The following is a 17,500-nucleotide window of genomic DNA, read 5'->3' as shown; positions in this document are numbered from 1 at the left end:
CTCCATTGTTCTCGGTTACGTCCTAGGATCGGTTTTAGGCAGTGACTTTCTACCGCTTGTCGGATTTTCTTGTGCAATGGTAAGAAAATAGGCAGGTCTGATACTGGTTTCGCTTTTTTTCTACTTCATGTTCCATGAGCTGCTTTTATCCAAGCAATTGTTTTAAAGTTCTACTGTAGGCGTTTCTGGTTCACTTTTTTTTTTTTTTTTCCTCTAAATCGGCAGTAAATATAGCTGAGTAAAATTACCTTGGTTTTCTTCCTTCTTAAATGTTTTTATTGATAATCCTATTTGAATATGCAGAACACGTGGGTATGTCCTGTAATATATCCTAGCTTTTCTTGTTTACAGGGTACTCAGGAAATATTTTTCCCTTAGAGTCCCACTGAAACATTCTCCGTGCAATCTCCGTTAAGGTCTGTGTTTACAAATAAGCCACCATCAGCTGAGATATTTGCCTGTGTACCTTTTCCTGTCATTCAGAGCTTGCGTTCTGTGGTTTTTATGATAAACCTATCAAACTTGCGAAACCGTTTTGTAAGTCTTAACCGTTGAAGGCAGCAAGAAGTGGTTTTAAAAGGCTGTTCTTGAGCAGACAAAGGGAAAAAGTGTGAATTTGCTGCTGAACTTGTCCTTTTTCATTTGACTTGCCTTGAATTATTTAGGAAGAGAGAGAACTAGAAAAAAGAGAGAAATAGAATTGGTTCTTGAGCCCTCCTAAAATGCTCCCTGTGATTCCGTGTGGAGCCAAAGTGAAGGGTGATGGAACAGAGCCCCTGTGCTTTAGAAGGAAATCAATTTCAACCTGATCTCCACCCTGAGTCTCCCTAATTTCTGTTTTTAAAATGCAAACTAAGTTTAGGAAGTGTTGGGAGTTAGTATTTTGGGGGAGAAATGGCAGTTGCACAAACCGTTCCATTTCCCAGAGGCTCTGGGAAGGATTCATTTTGTAAGCGCTGTAACTGCCATCGGTTGGTGGTTCGGGGTTGGAGTGTGCACTTGCCCTCCTATAAAGCACTCGTTCATTTGCATTTCAGTGCCAGGAGTCTGGAGAAACTGGAGAAGAGCCCAAGAGACATTTTTCATCCTGAGATACAAAAGGTAGGAAGTGACTTTTTTTGGTTTGGTTCTTTTTCTTTATGATTTCCTGGAAATAGAAGTAATTAAGTATAGATCCTACTGGTTTGTTTCTTCCAGTAGCTAATAAGAATAATAATCTAATACTACTTAAACTGTCTCTTTATCCATTGAACTGGCCATTTTAAATCCAAACTTCTAAACACCAATAAAACCATCATCCTTGTAGAATCTTTAATAGGAGGGGGCTAAAGATGCTGTTTTTGTTGACAGGATTTATTGGTTCTTGAAGGGCAAGAGGTGAGTACAAGCCTAACTACTTCTTGCTCACAGACCCGTCCGGTGAATACGGCTTTGTATTTGGATGGGCTTTTGATGACTTCTAAATCAATTGCTCGTTACAGTAAAAAGAAGTCATGTTTTTTTGAACCTGACAGCAAAAATAACTTGAAGCACCAACTTAATAATAATTGATCACCCGTCTAAGTTAATGATTTTATGCTATACTATCAAAGTTTAAAGGTAAATTATTGTGTAGTAGGAGATGGTATAAAATGTATGTTCTAATGTGTAGGATGTATGCAAAGATTAGAGGAACCAAATTTTTATGTCTTCTGTTTGACTGTTCACCAAATAATATTTGGTTTTATTTTCCAGGGATCGGTGAATTTTAAATTTGGAGTCCTCTATGCTAAGGATGGTCAGCTTACAGGTGATGAAATGTTCAGTCATGGTGAGGTTTTCACCTTCTCCTTAATTGTTTTGCTCATCTGAAAAAAAAAAAAAAAGGCAAGTTAAAAAAAAAAAAGTTATGTTTATTATTTGTTACCCCGTTCTGTCCGTTTCCTCAGTATTTGCTGGAGCTCTGCTTACCCAAGCTTTGGGTAAAACAAGCTTTGGGTTCCTTCTGTCCCACTGGGTGTTGCCCAGTTTGGTTGCATCTGGTGAAATTCACCCTGAGCCCTTACAGAACCAGCTCAAACCAGGTGAGAGCCATTCGCAGCTCTCTCAGGACACCCGGAGGAGGATGGGTGACGTTTCTGAGCATCTGGCAAGTGCACTTCTATCAAAACTCGGCCTGTGCAATTTCTGGGGAAAACCCTTCTGTATCCTGAAGGGTTCCTCAAAGTCTGTTGAGGATCCAGTTAGCAGTTGCTCACCTGGATGGTTCCAGCTCCTCAAGCTAACACTTGTACTCTTGCCCTGTAGTTTAGATCTATTGTAGTTTTGTTATTTTGCAAGATTTGACGTCTTTGGACAGTAACGTGCATTTCACTCTTTGGAACCTCTCGGATCGTGCTTTGGTGCAGCACCACCTAATGGGACACTTGGCTGCTGTGCTGAAGGGCTTGGTTACTGGAATTGTAAATCCCGGAGAGTTTGTAAGTCTTCTGTCCCCAGGGAGGTGTCACGCTTTGTTCACCGTTGCTCTGTTTGTCGGGTGCTGCTTCTCGTCGGAGGTATTAACTTCAAACTGCCCTGTTCTTTTTTGAACTTTTTTTCCTGGTTCTCTCCGTAGGGCAGGGAAGGACTCTCGTATCCCGGTCGTCAGACTCAGCGCTGCCCGAGAAGATACAGAGACTGTAAAAATCATAAGAAGCAACTAGGACTGCAGAGGAAACAAACTGGAGAGAACAAAAGGTGACATTGTTCTCCTTAGCCTGGATTAGAAACATCCACTGCGCTTTGATGCCGGTGGCTGCCAGGGGCTCGTTAGGTCTCTTGAGGCAGGTGTAGGTGTTCACTTGTAGGTTCTATTTTTTGGCAAAGGACCACGAGAGAAGTTTATTTATAGATCCAAATAAACATTCATCTTATCTGAACATAACCTGTCATCCCCTTTCTGACATTAAGGACTCCTGTATAAATACTTGGGGGGGTTTTCTTTGTCATTTCTGAATGGTTCCATTTTGCCGGCTACTTGAACAAATCTGAGGGGGTTTAATTGCATACTGCTTCCTTGAAATTCTGTTGGTCTCTGCTTGGAACCCTTCTTGTACTGCTTAATGAAAGACTTCGGATGGTGTTTTCTTGCCTGTTTGTGGTTAAGGTCGTGCTCTGATGCATTTACAGAAGCCATGGCAGGAGAGAGTCAGCTGCTGGAGAAGAGGAGACAGTACTATCCCTGTGCAGCACGGAACTGTGCCACTGCTGTGTCATCAGCTGTGTCTGCACTGAAAGTAGCCACCTTCACTTGTAGGTAGCTCCTTGGTGCTTTAGGACACGCTGAGGGATTTATTCCTTTTGGGATCCACGATGAGAATTCCCAAGAGAGGTAGTAGTAATAAGGTCTGAGATTGGAAAAAAGCCTGTGTCCTTGGAATGTTGTTGTTGTCGTCCAAAGTTAATTTTTCCTTCTTTCTTAGCCAGTAGTCAGCTTTTTGCTTTATTTTTTGTGGTATCAGTATTTGATTGTTTAAAAAATTGCTTCAAAAGAACTGCAGTGGCTGGCCACCAGGACCTTGTTCAGATTTGCCTATTTGCTTGTAGCTAAAACCTTTCCATATTGTTTATCATTCTATTGAAGAAACTGCTGCCCAGTCAACTAAGAACTGAACATCTATCTCTCTAGGACATGGGGAGAGGATTTAGGTCATGTCTTTGTTTCCAGAAAAAAGTTCCAGTGTAGTTTCTAACTAGAGGAAAAGGGGGGGGGGGGTGAAGACTCGGGGCTCTGATGCCCCTGGGGGCACCCCGAGGTGCCCAGGAGAGGGAGCCCCACTGCGGTGCAGGAGCAGGTATGTTATCACGTACTAGAGAGCAAATTAGAAATAGAAATATGAAAATTATAAGTATAAAAATATTTTTTAGATCGTTAAAGAAAGCGGTTTTTTTTACTTGTCAATAGGCAGGGTTTTGATGATAAAAATGATAAATACAAAGAATATGAAGGTAGAAATCTAAGTCTAGAAAGATATCATAAATACATACAGAGAAAGTTTAAAACTAGAAGAAAAAATCAGTTGCAGCAGTAGATACGATACATAATATAGATAATACTTTAAATACATGTCTAGAATTTTATAGATATTATAGATCATTATTAATAGATTGCATCAAAAGAAACGATAAATATAAATGTGAGTATAATTACACAAAGTATAAAAATATTTCGATACCGTTTAAAAGAAGGTGTTTTCGTGTATTTATTTGGTTAGAGATGGGGTTTTTGTTTGGATTAATAGACGTATTCTAGAAATATAAATCTAACTGTAGAGAGATCCAATCGATAGAGGAGGATATTTCTAAAACCACAACCGAACGCCGCCGCCTTCGGGGGAATCGCACGAGCTCGGCCGAAGCAAGGCGAGAGCGGCCGACCCTGACGGCCTCGAGCGAACCGAGGCGAGGCTTCCGAGGCTGCCTGAAGCGAAGCGAGCCGAGCTCAGGCGAAGCGAGCCTGCTGCTCTCGTGCGCGCTGCTTAGCGCCAGTGCGCTCCCAGCCTACTGAGCTCCTGCCCGAGCCCGCGCTCCCGGTCGTGTCCGCGCCGTGGCCGGGCCGCCCGCGGGACGCGGCAGCGGGAGAGCCCCGAGCCGGGCGAGCTGAACGGGAGGCGGCGGCGCTTGCCCGCCCGCCGTCGGGGAGCCGAGGCGAGGCGAGCGGAGCCGAGGCGCGCCGAAGGCACAGAGCGGCTGGGAGTTGGGCCGAAGCGAGGCGAGCTCGGCCGAAGAGGCGAATGCAGGCGCCAAGAGCCGACTGGAGCCGAGCGTCTCCGGAGCGAGCCGAGCTCCGCCGAGCGCCGCAGCATCCCGGGCAGGGCGAGGCGCCGGGCCGGGCTCGGGGTGCAGCCGGGGCTCTGGGAGGCTTCCCCGCCTGTCCCTCTCTCTAGCCCTCCTTCCTTCTCCCCGTCTTCGCCTTCTCTCGCTCCCTTTCCCCCATTCCCTCTCCCCCCGCAAAGCCGGCTCCTTCCTGTCCTGTCCCTAGCCCGCTACTCCCTTCTGTTCCCCCTGTCTCCTTCCTGTGCCCAGCCTCCGTGTACCCTCGTCCCGGGCTTTCCCTTCCCGTGCCGCTTTCCTGCACAGCCCGAGCTCCCTCGCCGCCCTTTGTCGTGCCCTGCTCTCGCTCCTCTCTTCCCGTGCCCCCTTTCCTTCTTTGCCCCGCAGCCGCGGGGCTCGGGCTGCCGGAGAATAAAGCCCCGAGGGCCGGAGCCCGGCGCCCCTGGGCCCTTGCGGGAGTCCCCGCGCGGGGCCGGAGGCTCTCGGCGGATCCCCCCGTGCCGCTCAAGCAGCGCCGGAGCTGCGGCTTTGCCGGCATCGCGCTGAGAGCGGCCCCCGCTCCGTGCCGGGCCGTCCCCGCCGTCTGTGCCGCTCCCTCTCTCGCTGCCCCTGGCCCGTGACAGCGAGGCTGGGCAGGAACCTCAAGCCTTCTGGGGGCTGCCCCCCCTTTCTTGTTGCAGCAGAATCCCTTGCTGGGGCTATGCACGTGTGGGAAGGGCTTGGGGGAAGCGCTGCGCTGCTGTCCGGGGCAGTCGGATTCGTTCGGAGCCTTCTTTGGGGGTCAGGGAAAGGCGGGGTGAAGACTCGGGGCTCTGATGCCGTTGGGGGCAGCCCAAGGTGCCCAGGAGAGGGAGCCCCACGGCGGTGCAGGAGCAGGTGGGGGGCGGGCGAGGGGCGGGGGTCACGCTGGGTGCCGTCCCCCAGAGGGACCCAAAGCTGCCACCAAATGCACAGGGAGGGGTGAGTGGGTGTAGGATGCTAAAACCTGGCAAGGCATTCGGTTTTCTAGGTATTGCTAAAGAATAGGAATTGGTCTCTAAACTCAGCTGGGGAGAAAGCCTCTCTATGCACTCATTTGTTTACAGGAATGTAGAAGGTTCCGACTGGAGATGGGTAGTAGTTCTGAAGATATTGCCGTGAGGTTTTGATCTAGGAACGGACCGAGCTGTGCCCTGGAACCCTCAGAACAGCTGCAGGGGCTGAAGGCGATAGAAAGGGCTCTCTGGCACCTTTTGCCTCCGTTCTCTGCCAGCGCCCAAAGCGTGTCGCAGTCCCGGAAGAGGCGCTTGTCATCCCGAGAGCCAAAAGGAAGACGTGTCAAATCCCAGCTCTGCCTTGTGTTTCGTGTGGGTTTTTTACTTCGTATTGATGTCATTCCAGAGAGCAAGGAAAGAAGAAATGGGACCGGCTCCCACTATTACTGTGTGAAGGCTTTCTTGAAAGGCTGCTGTATTTCTATTGTCTTTTTCCACTCCAAGCTTGACTTTTGCCCTCGTTTTTCGAGCTCTGCTGCATTGGGTGTCCCAAGGAGGGCGGGGTTCCTCAGCAGGGCTCTTAGGAGGCGGCGCTGATTCTGCTTTTTCTGAAGGCGTCTCAAAGCGTGCTACCAGAATGACAGTTTTGTGCACTGGAAAGCTTTCCCTCAGTGCCATCAGCGCACGTCCGTGTCTGAATTGTGGAAGCAGACGGACTAAGAACAGCCAGCACCCGGAGCAGATTTCTGTTGGCTCTGTGTCTGTGAGAAGCGGGCTGTGTGCTGGACGGGGAGAGGCGCTGTTGGAGAGTGGCATCAGCGCCAGGTGTGAGCTGTGAGGATGATGGGGGGCTCGGAGCAGCCCCAGGTGTGAGCTGTGAGGATGATGAGGGGCCGGCTCCTGCCGGGCGGGGGGGTGCGAGGCTGTTTTAGGGGGAGGCTTCGCTTCAGCTGCCTTTTGCATGGAGCTGCTGAGTAGAGGGGTTCATGGGGGGCTCCCGGGGCTGTCTCATGGAAGGACTGCGAGAGCTTCTCGCAGCGTCTGGGCGAACACCTGGATACGCGCTTGGATCCGCGGAGCATCGCTTCAAGGAGGTGCCGAGGGACGAATCTTTGTGCCGGGAAGCAGCAGCCGAACGGGTGAGCGCGTGTGGATTTGGAGCGGGGACTTTGGTCCTTTCCCTTTTCAATTGGATCTTGGCAGTCCCCCCTCCCCGGTTCCCCAGGAACAAAAAGGGAGCTTGTGAAGACAAAAGAAATGAAGGAGAGGCAAGCAGCTACTCTCCTAATATTGTCTGTGTTGGAACTGGGGGGGATCCGCTTTCGCTTGCGGTTCCAAGGATGTCGGTTGAAGGAAAAGCTGCCTTTTCCCGGCTGTTAGGGGTATCCCAGGGGTGCCAGGGAATCCCTGCGTTCCATTTGAACGGGAATGGGCAAAGTATTGTTGTCATCGGATGGCTTTGATTTGAAGGTAGCCAGCCCATTTTCGTCATCCTAAGGTTTAAATGGAGGGGACAGCGCTGGTGTCCCTCCTTTGCAAGGGTTTGAATGGAGGTCAAAATCCCCCTTTGCACATGGCTTGAAGGATTTCATTGGAGGAAAGCCCCTTCTTTTCTGCTCTCCTAGGGGATGAACTTGAAGGGGAGAAGCCATTTCTTTGCCCTTGTTGAAGCGAGGTGAGCGCCGCCCGCGGCGTCAGTTTCGGGGTTGAGTTGCGGGAAGCCGCAGCTCTGGCGGCGTTTGCAGGGCTGCAGTCGGGCTGTGCCGCTGCATTTGCGGGCGCTTCTTGTGGCCGCGGCCCGGGCCGGAGCGTTGCCGCTCGGGAGCGCTGCCGGCCCGGGCCGGGCGGGTGCCGAGGCGCGGGGGGAATTTGGCGCGGCAGCGGCGGAGCCGCTTTGCCGGTGCGAGGCGCCGTGCGGAGCCGAGGGCAGCTGGCGCCGGGCCGGCCAAGGGCGGCAGAGGCGGCGCGGGCGCTGCTGCGCCGGCCCGGCCGGTGCCGGCCGCTCTGTCCGCTCCGGGCGCGGGGCTCGGGCGCCGCCGGGGCCCCCCGGGCAGGGGGAGCGGGCGGGGGCGGGGGGGTCTCCGGGGCGGCGCCGCCCCTGCGCGCCGGAGCAGCCGCCGGAGGAGCCGCTTTGCCGCCGGGAGCCGCGCTCCGTCCGGGGCCGGCAGCGCGGGGTTGGGCTGCCGCAAGTTCTGGGGTGTCGCGGTTCGGAGGTGGCTTTGTAGGGATCGATCGCACGGGTTTGTTCTGGTCGCAGCGGGTGTGCGCTAAGGGCTATGGCGTTCTTCCTGACCGGTACGGTTCTCGGTTCGGGTGGTGACGATAAAGGTTTGGTTTGAATCGAGTTCTGTAGTCGGATATTTTTTTTTGCCGGGCTATTCTGCTTTTAAAGGCGTGCAATGGTTTCTACGGGTCGTTGCGTGAAGCAGCGGCTCGGATTTTAACTCTGTCGCCGTGGCTTTTATTAGCGTGGGCGTGTAGCGTTTGTTTCGGTGGGTTCGAGGTGGCGTCGTGTCGTTAATAGCAGCGGGGTTTTTAAAATCTCTCTAATTGCGTTTGTGTTTCTCGTCTTCCAGGGCTTTTATTTCTTTGGTTTGCTTGATTGCAGTGTACGTTTTATTGTGACGGATCCTTTGGGAGATCTTGTCAATGGTTACGTTTCTCTTTCGGCTTTGTGTTTATTTCTGGGTGGTATTTTTATTTTGATCGAATGAGGCTCTATGCGTTTATTCTTCAGTTGGGAATAATTGTTTTGAGGTAAATTAAAGTTGCTTTGGTTTGGGGGACTTTTGTTTTACAAATGTATTTTCTTTTGGTTTTTTTTTTTTTTTTTTTTTTCTTTTTTTTCTTTTCGTTTCTTGTTGTCCTTTGACGTATTTGGTGGTTATTGATCAGTTTTATTTTTGGGAACGTGGGTATTTATATGGTGGGTCTTTTTAAGTAGGGTTTTTTTTGTTTTTTTTTTTTGGGCAGTTATTTTCTTATTTTTTAGTGGTTGAGATTTTTTGTTTTTTTTCTATTTCGTTCATTAGTTCGCTTTCTAAAGTTTCTAAAGTTCTTTTGACAGAGTATTGCTTATTCTTTGAGTTAGTGTAGATGTAGAACTTCGGTTAGTTTTTAAAATAACGTTCAGGGTCAGTGGCACTGATTGGAGTTGAGCGAGTTGGTTTGGGTTTTTTTAGAGGTTTTTGTGATTTGCTGCGTGTGTTTCTCCAGGGTTTTCTTTTCGTTTGGTTCCGTTTTTCTGATGTGATGAGAACTGTTAGTGAAAAGAGTGTTGTGTGTTTTTTTCGCTGGCAGTCGTTTGGCTGGTGGAGGTATCTTGATGGTTTTGGAAGACATTGGTGGGAATTCGATGCTGTTTGTTTTGTCATTGCATTTAGGAATTGGATTTTAAATGTAAAATTCTAAGGATAGCTATCTTTAAACAAAACGAGTAGATGTGTAGAAATGGGAATCAACTTTTTTTTTGATCTATTCGATCTCTATTTAAAATTTAACAGGTAACTTAAGTCATGATCTATTCCAATAAGATATTGTATTTTTCAAAGAGCATTGCGTATGTTGATAGATATATCAATAGAGATGCTAAATATAAACACAGCTCAAAGGAAATTTTAAATCTAGAAATGTGTTGCGAATCTATGCAGATATATATATATAGATCAAATTATTAAAGGATTGTAAATGTAAAGTGACATAAATCCATACAACACGTAATACAAGCGATACCGTATATATCTTATGATGGTATATTATAGGAAACAGCTATAAATCTAGTACATCGCTATGATATAATATGTAAAACATTATAGATATGGTAACTGTAAATACAACAACATTATTAAAAGTAGTTTAAAAGAAAGGATGGTTTTGTTTTTTACTTGGCAAAAGCAGGGGTTTTATTATAAAAACTACAAATACAAATGATAGAAAGGTAGAAATCTACTTGTAAAAAGATCTCATGAATACATCAAGATGGATATAAAAATTGAAAATATTAGAAAAAAGAAGTTGTAGCAGTAGATTTGGTACATGATAAAAATAATGATTTATCTCTATGATGTGAATAATAGATATGTGCTATGTAATGATGAATGGAATGCATCAGTATAAACGGTGACTATAAAAGTGAATCTAATTATGCAAGCTCTAAATATAAAACTATTTCAATAGAGTTGAAAAGAAGGGTTTTTTGGTATTTGTTTGGTTAGAGATGGGATTTTTTTTGGAAGAATAAAAGTATGATAGAAATCTAAATGGAAGTCTAGACATATACAATCAATATATAATGACATTGCTAGAACCACAAAGTATGAATAAATACAGATAATAGGAATAGGCATAATAGATGGTATAAAGGACGTAACACATCACTGTCCGGTCTAAATATGCGTGTGAATAGAACTAGAAAAACTAGAACTATCAAATTTATTTCAAGAAGGCATGAAAGAAAGGGGGCTTATTTGGTTCTTGTTTGGTAAGAGGCAGGTTTATGGCATTTATTTTTCGAGGAGTTTTTGGGGGGGATGGCCCCTGTTCTTTTTTGCCGCCTTGGCCGCCCGCAGGCCCAAGGCGCGCGGCGCCCCCGGCTGGGGTGGGCGGCAGTGCTGCCGCCTTGTGGGCAGAGCGCGGTACTGCAGCCCGGCGCCGCCGCCAGGCAGCCCTCTTGGGCGTGGCGCGTGGCGGAGTTTGTTTGACCTTCTGAAAATGGCGGCGAAAAGGGCGGGAAATGGGAGGCCCGCGGTGTGTCTATGCGGACTGCCTGCACGGAACACCGACGCCGGCGCAGCCCCGGCGGGATTTTTGTGGCGTTTTAGGTGTACCCGACACGGGCTGTGAGGTCAGCGGCGCCGCGGGCGGGCGTATTTTGGCGTGTTTCTGACCGGCATGTGAGTAACCGCCTCTCTCGCCCGAGGGAAGTCCTCTCTTGGCCGCCATGTTGGGAGTGGCGCGTCACCACTGTCGCGGGAGTTTGTTTGACCTTCTGAAAATGGCGGCCAAAAGGGCGGGCAACCGGAGGGCCCCGGTGTGTCTATGCGGACTGCCTGCACGGAACACCGACGCCGGCGCGGCCCCGGCGGGATTTTCTCTTGCGTTTCAGGTGTACCCGACACGGGCTGTGTGGTCAGCGGCGCCGCGGGCGGGCGTATTTTGGCGTGTTTCTGACCGGCATGTGAGTAACCGCCTCTCTCGCCAGAGGGGTCCTCTCTCGGCCGCCATGTTGGGAGTGGCGCGTCACCAATGTCGCGGGAGTTTGTTTGACCTTCTGAAAATGGCGGCCAAAAGGGCGGGCAACCGGAGGGCCCCCGGTGTGTCTATGCGGACTGCCTGCACGGAACACCGACGCCGGCGCGGCCCCGGCGGGATTTTCTCTTGCGTTTCAGGTGTACCCGACACGGGCTGTGTGGTCAGCGGCGCCGCGGGCGGGCGTATTTTGGCGTGTTTCTGACCGGCATGTGAGTAACCGCATCTCTCGCCCGATGCGGGGGGGGGGGGGGGGGGGGGTCCTCTCTTGGCCGCCATGTTGGGTGTGGCGCGTCACCAATGTCGCGGGAGTTTGTTTGACCTTCTGAAAATGGCGGCCAAAAGGGCGGGGATATCGCGGACCCGGGAGTCTGCCGCCCTGTGGCCAGAGCGCGGTACTGCAGCCCCCCGAGCCAGCGCCCTGCCCCTCGCCGCTGGCTGCCGGGGGCGGGGCAAGGGCGCGGCTGCCGAGCGAGGCGGGAGCGAGGGGCAGGCGGGAGCGAGGGGCAGGCGGGAGCGAGGGGCGGGCGGGGCGGGAGCGAGGGGCGGGCGGGGCGGGAGCGAGCGGCGGGCGGGGCGGGCTCGGTAAATGGCCGGGAGGGGTGAAAGACGTTCAGGAGTGCAAAAGGGACACGATGGCTGAGAAGAATGGCCGGTGGGGGGGGGGCGGCCCGGCGGGGCCGCTTTCGGCGGGCGGCGGAGGCGCGGTCGCAGCGCTCCTCGGGCCGGGGGCAGCGAGCGGGGGCGGGCGAACGCCGTCGGAACGGGAACGGGGCTGCACCCCCCCCCCGAGCCCGCGCACGCGCCTCTCCAGGCGGCGGAAGCGACGGCGGGCCGGAAAATCCCGGCGGGGCGGCGGCGCTGCCCGCCCTTTCTGCCGCCAGCTTTGCAAGGTAAGACCGCCCGCCACGTCCCCCCCCGCCCCGTCCCGCCGCCCTCCGGTGTCTGTAAACAGACGGACTCCCTCTGGCTTCCCACTTCTCCGTGCTGGAGAGTGGGAGAAAGGTCCGTGCTGCTTGCCGTGTCCTCGGTGGGCAGAGAGCTCTGACCTTGCCTTGCATGGGCTGCTGAGGATTGGATCCTTGGGGATGTGCTTGGATGCATTTAGTGACCTTTACAGATTTCTTTCCCCGCTTTTTTCAGTTCCCAGAATCATGGAAGAATTCAGGTTGCAAGGGGCTCTAAAGATCACCTCATTCCAAGGCTGCTGCCGCCGTGGGCAGGGACGTGCTTCCATAGAGCAGCTTGCTCAGAGCCTCATCGCAGAGCACCGACGGGCATTGAACACTTGCAGCGATGGGGCAGCCCCAGGACCTCAGAGCAACCTGTGCCCTGTGCCAGCCAGGTGCCAGAGGAGGAAGGAAGCCCTTCCCACCTGGAGCAGAGGCTGCGTAGCCTTGTGTCACCGAGCGTGTGAGACAGAAAGGCCCTTCCTTTCTGGAGGGGTAACAACACTCAAAGCTCTTTCTCGGGACAAGCCGAGCAATGGAAGGCCAAAGGAGCCTTCAGTTCTTCCAGCAGCTTTGGGAACAACTTGAAGGAGGAGCAGAGCTGGCCTGGTGCCTGCCGGCTCTGCAGGCAGTGGGCATGGCGAAGCTGCAGCTGCATCTGTCTTCTTGGCTGAGGCTTTATAAATGAGGCGCTTTTCTGTAGTTCCTTTTCAGGCATGACGTGCAAGTTGCCCCTAGAAGTCCAAAGGCAGCTGTTTTCTTAGCAGAAGGAAGTCAGGAGGAGGCAAAGCCAGCAGCTAAGTCTGGATAAAAAACTTGGCTAACCTCTTTTTCCCCCCTCCTCCAAACAGGCAAGTGTGAAGCACTCAGCAGAGATCTGCCCGGGAGGAAAAGCAGAGCCAATCTCTGAGAAGAAGGGACGTGCGAGCTCTGGCGAGGACGGCTGCTCCCCCTGGCCTTGGTGTGGGACCTCCTGAGCTGCCATTCCTGTGGTGGGAGTGTTCCTCCTCTCCTCCGGCCAAGCCAGAGACCGCCTAGGGAAGGAGCAGGTAAGGTTGAAGTACCGAGGTCTCCCAGGTAAGAAGTGACACGGCCAAAGGAAATGGCCTCAACTTGCAGCAGGGAAGGCTTAGATTGGATTGGAGGGAAAATTTTTTCACTGAAAGGGTGCTCAGGCATAGGAGCCCAGGGAAGTCCCCATGCCTGGAGACATGTCAAGGATGTCAAGATGTGGTGTTTAGGGACCTGATTTGGGGGGGCAGCAGCTGGGCTCGATGTCCTTAGAAGGCTTTTCCAACCGCAAGGATGCTACGGATCCTATGGTTCTGGAAAGCCTTGACCCCTCTGGCTCTAGCACAGCACCTGGATGCTGACAAAATGAGGCTGGTCCTAGAGCCTGGAGGTCCCTGTGCCACAGGGAGAGGACAAGCCGGTGTCACCTGCAGGGAGGGTCTCGTCCCCAGAGAGCCGTCAGTGACTCCGTCCCTGCCCGGGGCTCTGGGTGCGCCCTCGGGGGGCGGGGGACGACACCTGCCCTCGGGTGTCCCTCTGGGCACCTGGGAAGGGAACCAGGTCCATCCGTGCGGCAGCTGCAGGGCTTGCAGGCTTTGGGGCTTTGCAGCTGTGTGCCTTGTCACAAGGTGGCAGGGACGTGACACTGCCTGGCAACGCTGCTGGCCTCGGATCCTTGCTGCTCTCATCCTTATCCCATATGGATTTAGCAGCAATCTTCTGTCTTTGCTTTCAAACTGTCCTTGGGAGAGTTCCAAGAGAGGGTCATTAGTTATTTCAAAGCCTACATCTTTTACCTCTTGGCACTGAAGAGAAAAGACACAAACCTGCTTTGCATCCTTCTGCCTGGAAGTCATTGTGACACGGGGAAGGGAGGAAGGGGCTGGCCGGGGTCAGCCTCTGCTGAGCCTCAGCTCTTGCTGCTCCTGCTCACAGGGTAAAGCCAAAAGCTGTCGTGATCAAAAACGCAGGCCGCCCTTCTGACCTGAGTCACAGGGGCCGTTTCTTCTGAATGAATCAAGGTGGGAAATCATTCTTGGAGCTTCAGAAGAAAAAAAACCCCAGAACCGTAGGTACGTTTGTAAGAGTGGGTATGTACGTACATTTCCTTCGATGAAGAAGAAAATCTTAGAAATATCATGTCACGTCTGGCTTCCTAGAGAAGATCCTGAACTCTGGGCTTCTGAAAGCAAATGGCTGTGCATTTATAGGAGCGTTTCCCTTCTTTTTATGTGCCTCCCCCAGTCATCTTCTACCCTTGCCCACGGCAAGGAGAGCGCGGTGATTTGGCTGCTCCGCTCTGCCGAGGTTGTTGCAGGCTGTGTAGCAGGGAGCGAGGCCTTTTGTGGCTGCTCATCAGACGTTTTCCTACAGCCTTCTCCCTGCAATGGTAAAATGAGACTTGTGTTAGCGAGCAGTCAAGTAGAGCAGGTAACATTAGAAAAGAATTGTTTCTGAGCTGCTGTTCACTAGCACGTGTTTCCCCTTTCCGGCAGAGCGCGCATCATTGCGGGCTTGGGATCGATTGAAATGCGCTAAGGAAACCAGCTCTGGGGAGGGAGGGAGGGAGGGAGGGAAATGCTCTCCTAACATGTGCCAATTCTTCTGTCAAACCCATCAGGGCAGGACAGCGTTCAGACTGAAAGTGTAAGAAGATGTGGAGGGAGACAGAGAATCTGACAGGAGCACCGGACTCACAAGTGCACGAATTTTGCTTTTGGCTTGGATTCAAACGCAGAAGTTGTAAGGAATTTGGGAAGGAGAAGGGACATTTCAGAAGGAGAAGAAGAAAAAGAAGTTGTTGTTGTTGTTACAGCCCTGGCAAAATCTTTGGTTCTAGCTAATAAAGGAAGCTAGTTGAAATTAAAAAAAAGAAAAAAACGTGGGTTTTTTTTTTTCCTTCGCTGTTGTATTCGTTGGTGGTTCGTTATATGGTGTGTTGTTTTATTTCTTGGTCTTATTACCTCTGTGTAAATAGTTTTTTTGAGTGAAGCTAACTTTCTGGAGGGGTTGGTTTGTATTTGAGGTAGGATAAATTTCAAGAGGTTTCTTTCCTAGACTTCTGATAGGTATTCCTGGGATTTTGGTTTTGTTTACTGTGTGTATCAACAGAGAGATTTGGTAGGGCCAGCTGGGCTGCTGGAGTTTTGGGTGTTAATTTATGAGATGGCTTTTGTTCAATGCAGTTTTGAATTGGTGAAAGGGTTTTTAATGTAGTGGTTTTAAGGCGGTCTTTAAGAATTGTTTGTATCGTTTCACGTTGTTTGTAGTTGGTGTACGATCAGGGATATGGTGGAACTTCTTGAACGTTCTGGTTTTAGCGTTCCTAAGTTCCGATTTCTTTCTGCTTTGCTGTTTTGTTTCTGGTTTTCTTTTGGGGGACAGGGGCGTTTGTTGACGGTGGGTTTCTAGAGGCAATGTGTCTTTCAATTTGGGTAGTGATATTTTTTAGTATTTTAATAGTTTCGATTTTTTTTATTTTCATGCTTTTAATGAGTTGTTTTAAAATTTGGAAGATAACCTTTCTAGATGATTGGTTATTATTTGTGAGTTAGCCTCAAGGTAGAGCTTTGGGGGCTTTTTTTAGTAATGTTTAGGGTCAGTTGTAGGGTTTTGAGTTTAGTGAGTTGGTTGGATTTAATTTTTCACGGGTGTTTGTTTTGACTAGCAGTTCTGTCATTTTCCATGTGTATCTGAGTTTTTTGGGGTTTTGAGCCATTGGTTGAGGAGGAAGTTTATGATGAGAATGTACGGAGCTTTTGGGCTAGTTATAGTGGGATTTCAAATGTCTTGACAGTTGGGTTGATTTGAGTTTTTCTTAGGGTTAAATGTTGTGGGGTCTTTGTTCTGTTAGTCCTAGAAATAGGTTTGGTTTGGATACGCTGCGATGGGATGAGCGTGGGCTGCGTACCGGTGCTGCCGAAGGTGCGGTATTTGTGTGGTTCTGATGCGTTGGGTTAATGAATTGATACGGTCTAATATATAGATTAATTAAAGTAGAAATAAATATCAATATAAAACCAAATATAAAATGATAGTGGTAAACATAAATATAGAAAACAAATAGATAAACACATAAAACTATACTATATAGTATATTATTGTAACAGATGCTAATCTATAGAAACGATAGCCTATTATATATGTATACAAAGATAGCTAAAGATCGGTTGTAAATATAAAAATATTTAGATAGAGTTAAAAGGAATTGGGGATTCTTTGGGATTTTTTTATTAGGTTATAGGCTGGGGGTTTTTTTCTAGATAGAAATAATATAAAAATAAAAATCCAGATCTCCAAATATATAACGCGTATACCGATCTCTCTAAATATTTAATATAAAGAAATAGAAGTAAAAGAATATCTAGGATATAAAAATACTATATATCTATTATTCTATTAAAAGGTATTCTCTCTAGTATGTATAATACCTACAAATGTAATAAATAAAAATTATAAAAGTAAATGTGAAGAGAATGATGAAAAATGAGATGATTTTTAGAGTTTTAAATATGGTTTAGATAAAGGGGTGTCTTTGGTTTTTGTTTGGTTAGAGGCAGGGGTTTTATTTGAAAGAATAGAAGTATTATAGAAATGTGAATCTTAAGATAGAAATCTATCATAAGTCTAGAAAGAGAAATGACGAAACTATGGATAGAAATTGAAATCTAAATCTATGTCAGTAATATGAAGAGTTGTAGTATAGAATAGAAATGACCTTATGTGGCAGTATAAATGAGAAATGGGAATAGAAATAGAAGAAGATGTAAATATAGTTGGAAAGAAAGGGAATTTTTTGGCTTTTGTTTGAGTAGAGGCAGGGGTTTTATTTGAAATAATACAAGTGTTCCAGAAGTGAAAATCTGAAGGCAGAAATAGATAATCAATGAATCAAAATACGTATAAAAATATAGAAATAAGTCCTCGGAATAGATGGAATATAGAATATCAATTGATTTATAAATTGACATTGATAAAGAGAAATGGATCAGTAAGCAATACACATTATAAATAGAAATGTGACTATCAATAGGAAAACCTAGGGGTAAAATCTATTCAAATATTGTCTAAAAGAAAGGGTTGGGGTTTTTTGGGCTCTTCTTGGGTTAGAGGCAGGGTTTTTATTTGAAATAATATGAATATAGATATTACTCTTACCTGTTTCTAAATATTGAGATAGATAATCAAGATATAAATATAAAACCTAAGGAAATAGAAATAATAGGAAGGGATGTAATATAGAATACAAATAAGAGTATACATTGATATACAGTTTAAATGTCAATGTGAACATGAACCTGAAAGATACAATTTTAAAAAAGATTGAAATAGAGTTGAAAAGAAAGGGGTTCTTTTTGGCTTGAATTTGGGTAGAGGCAGGGGTTTTATTTTAAATAATGGAAGAGTTACAGAAGTAAAAATCCTAACACAGAAATATCGATTAAATATAGAAAGATATGAATAAAAAGATGTCAATAAATAGAAGAAATAGGAACAGATGTAAAATAGAATATAAACTTATAA

At 48.4% G+C, this 17,500-nt stretch overlaps 2 long non-coding RNA genes across 3 annotated transcripts in view; both read left to right on the top strand.

Annotated features, from left to right (window-relative positions):
- The window catches only part of LOC139594021 (uncharacterized), a 19,312-nt gene extending 16,407 nt beyond the window's left edge, over positions 1-2,905 (top strand). Inside the window, exons 3-5 of one of the 2 annotated variants that reach the window (XR_011680508.1) lie at positions 352-416; positions 1,038-1,101; positions 1,351-2,905. This is a non-coding gene — a long non-coding RNA (uncharacterized lncRNA). The remainder of the gene's footprint in view (positions 1-351; positions 417-1,037; positions 1,102-1,350) is intronic. The other variant, XR_011680502.1, reaches the window with a different exon arrangement.
- A 2,404-nt stretch (positions 2,906-5,309) lies between these two features.
- The window catches only part of LOC139594138 (uncharacterized), a 12,447-nt gene continuing 256 nt past the window's right edge, over positions 5,310-17,500 (top strand). The window contains exons 1-2 of the long non-coding RNA XR_011680519.1: positions 5,310-6,907; positions 14,598-17,500. The exon at positions 14,598-17,500 is cut by the window's right edge and continues 256 nt beyond it. This is a non-coding gene — a long non-coding RNA (uncharacterized lncRNA). The remainder of the gene's footprint in view (positions 6,908-14,597) is intronic.

Source organism: Agelaius tricolor, unplaced genomic scaffold, assembly GCF_023055355.1.
Source record: "Agelaius tricolor isolate 1412-34295 unplaced genomic scaffold, bAgeTri1.0.p SCAF_1, whole genome shotgun sequence".
Lineage (NCBI taxonomy): Eukaryota > Metazoa > Chordata > Aves > Passeriformes > Icteridae > Agelaius > Agelaius tricolor.
Note: the sequence above shows the minus strand (reverse complement) of the source record. Positions and strands in the feature narration are given on the sequence as shown.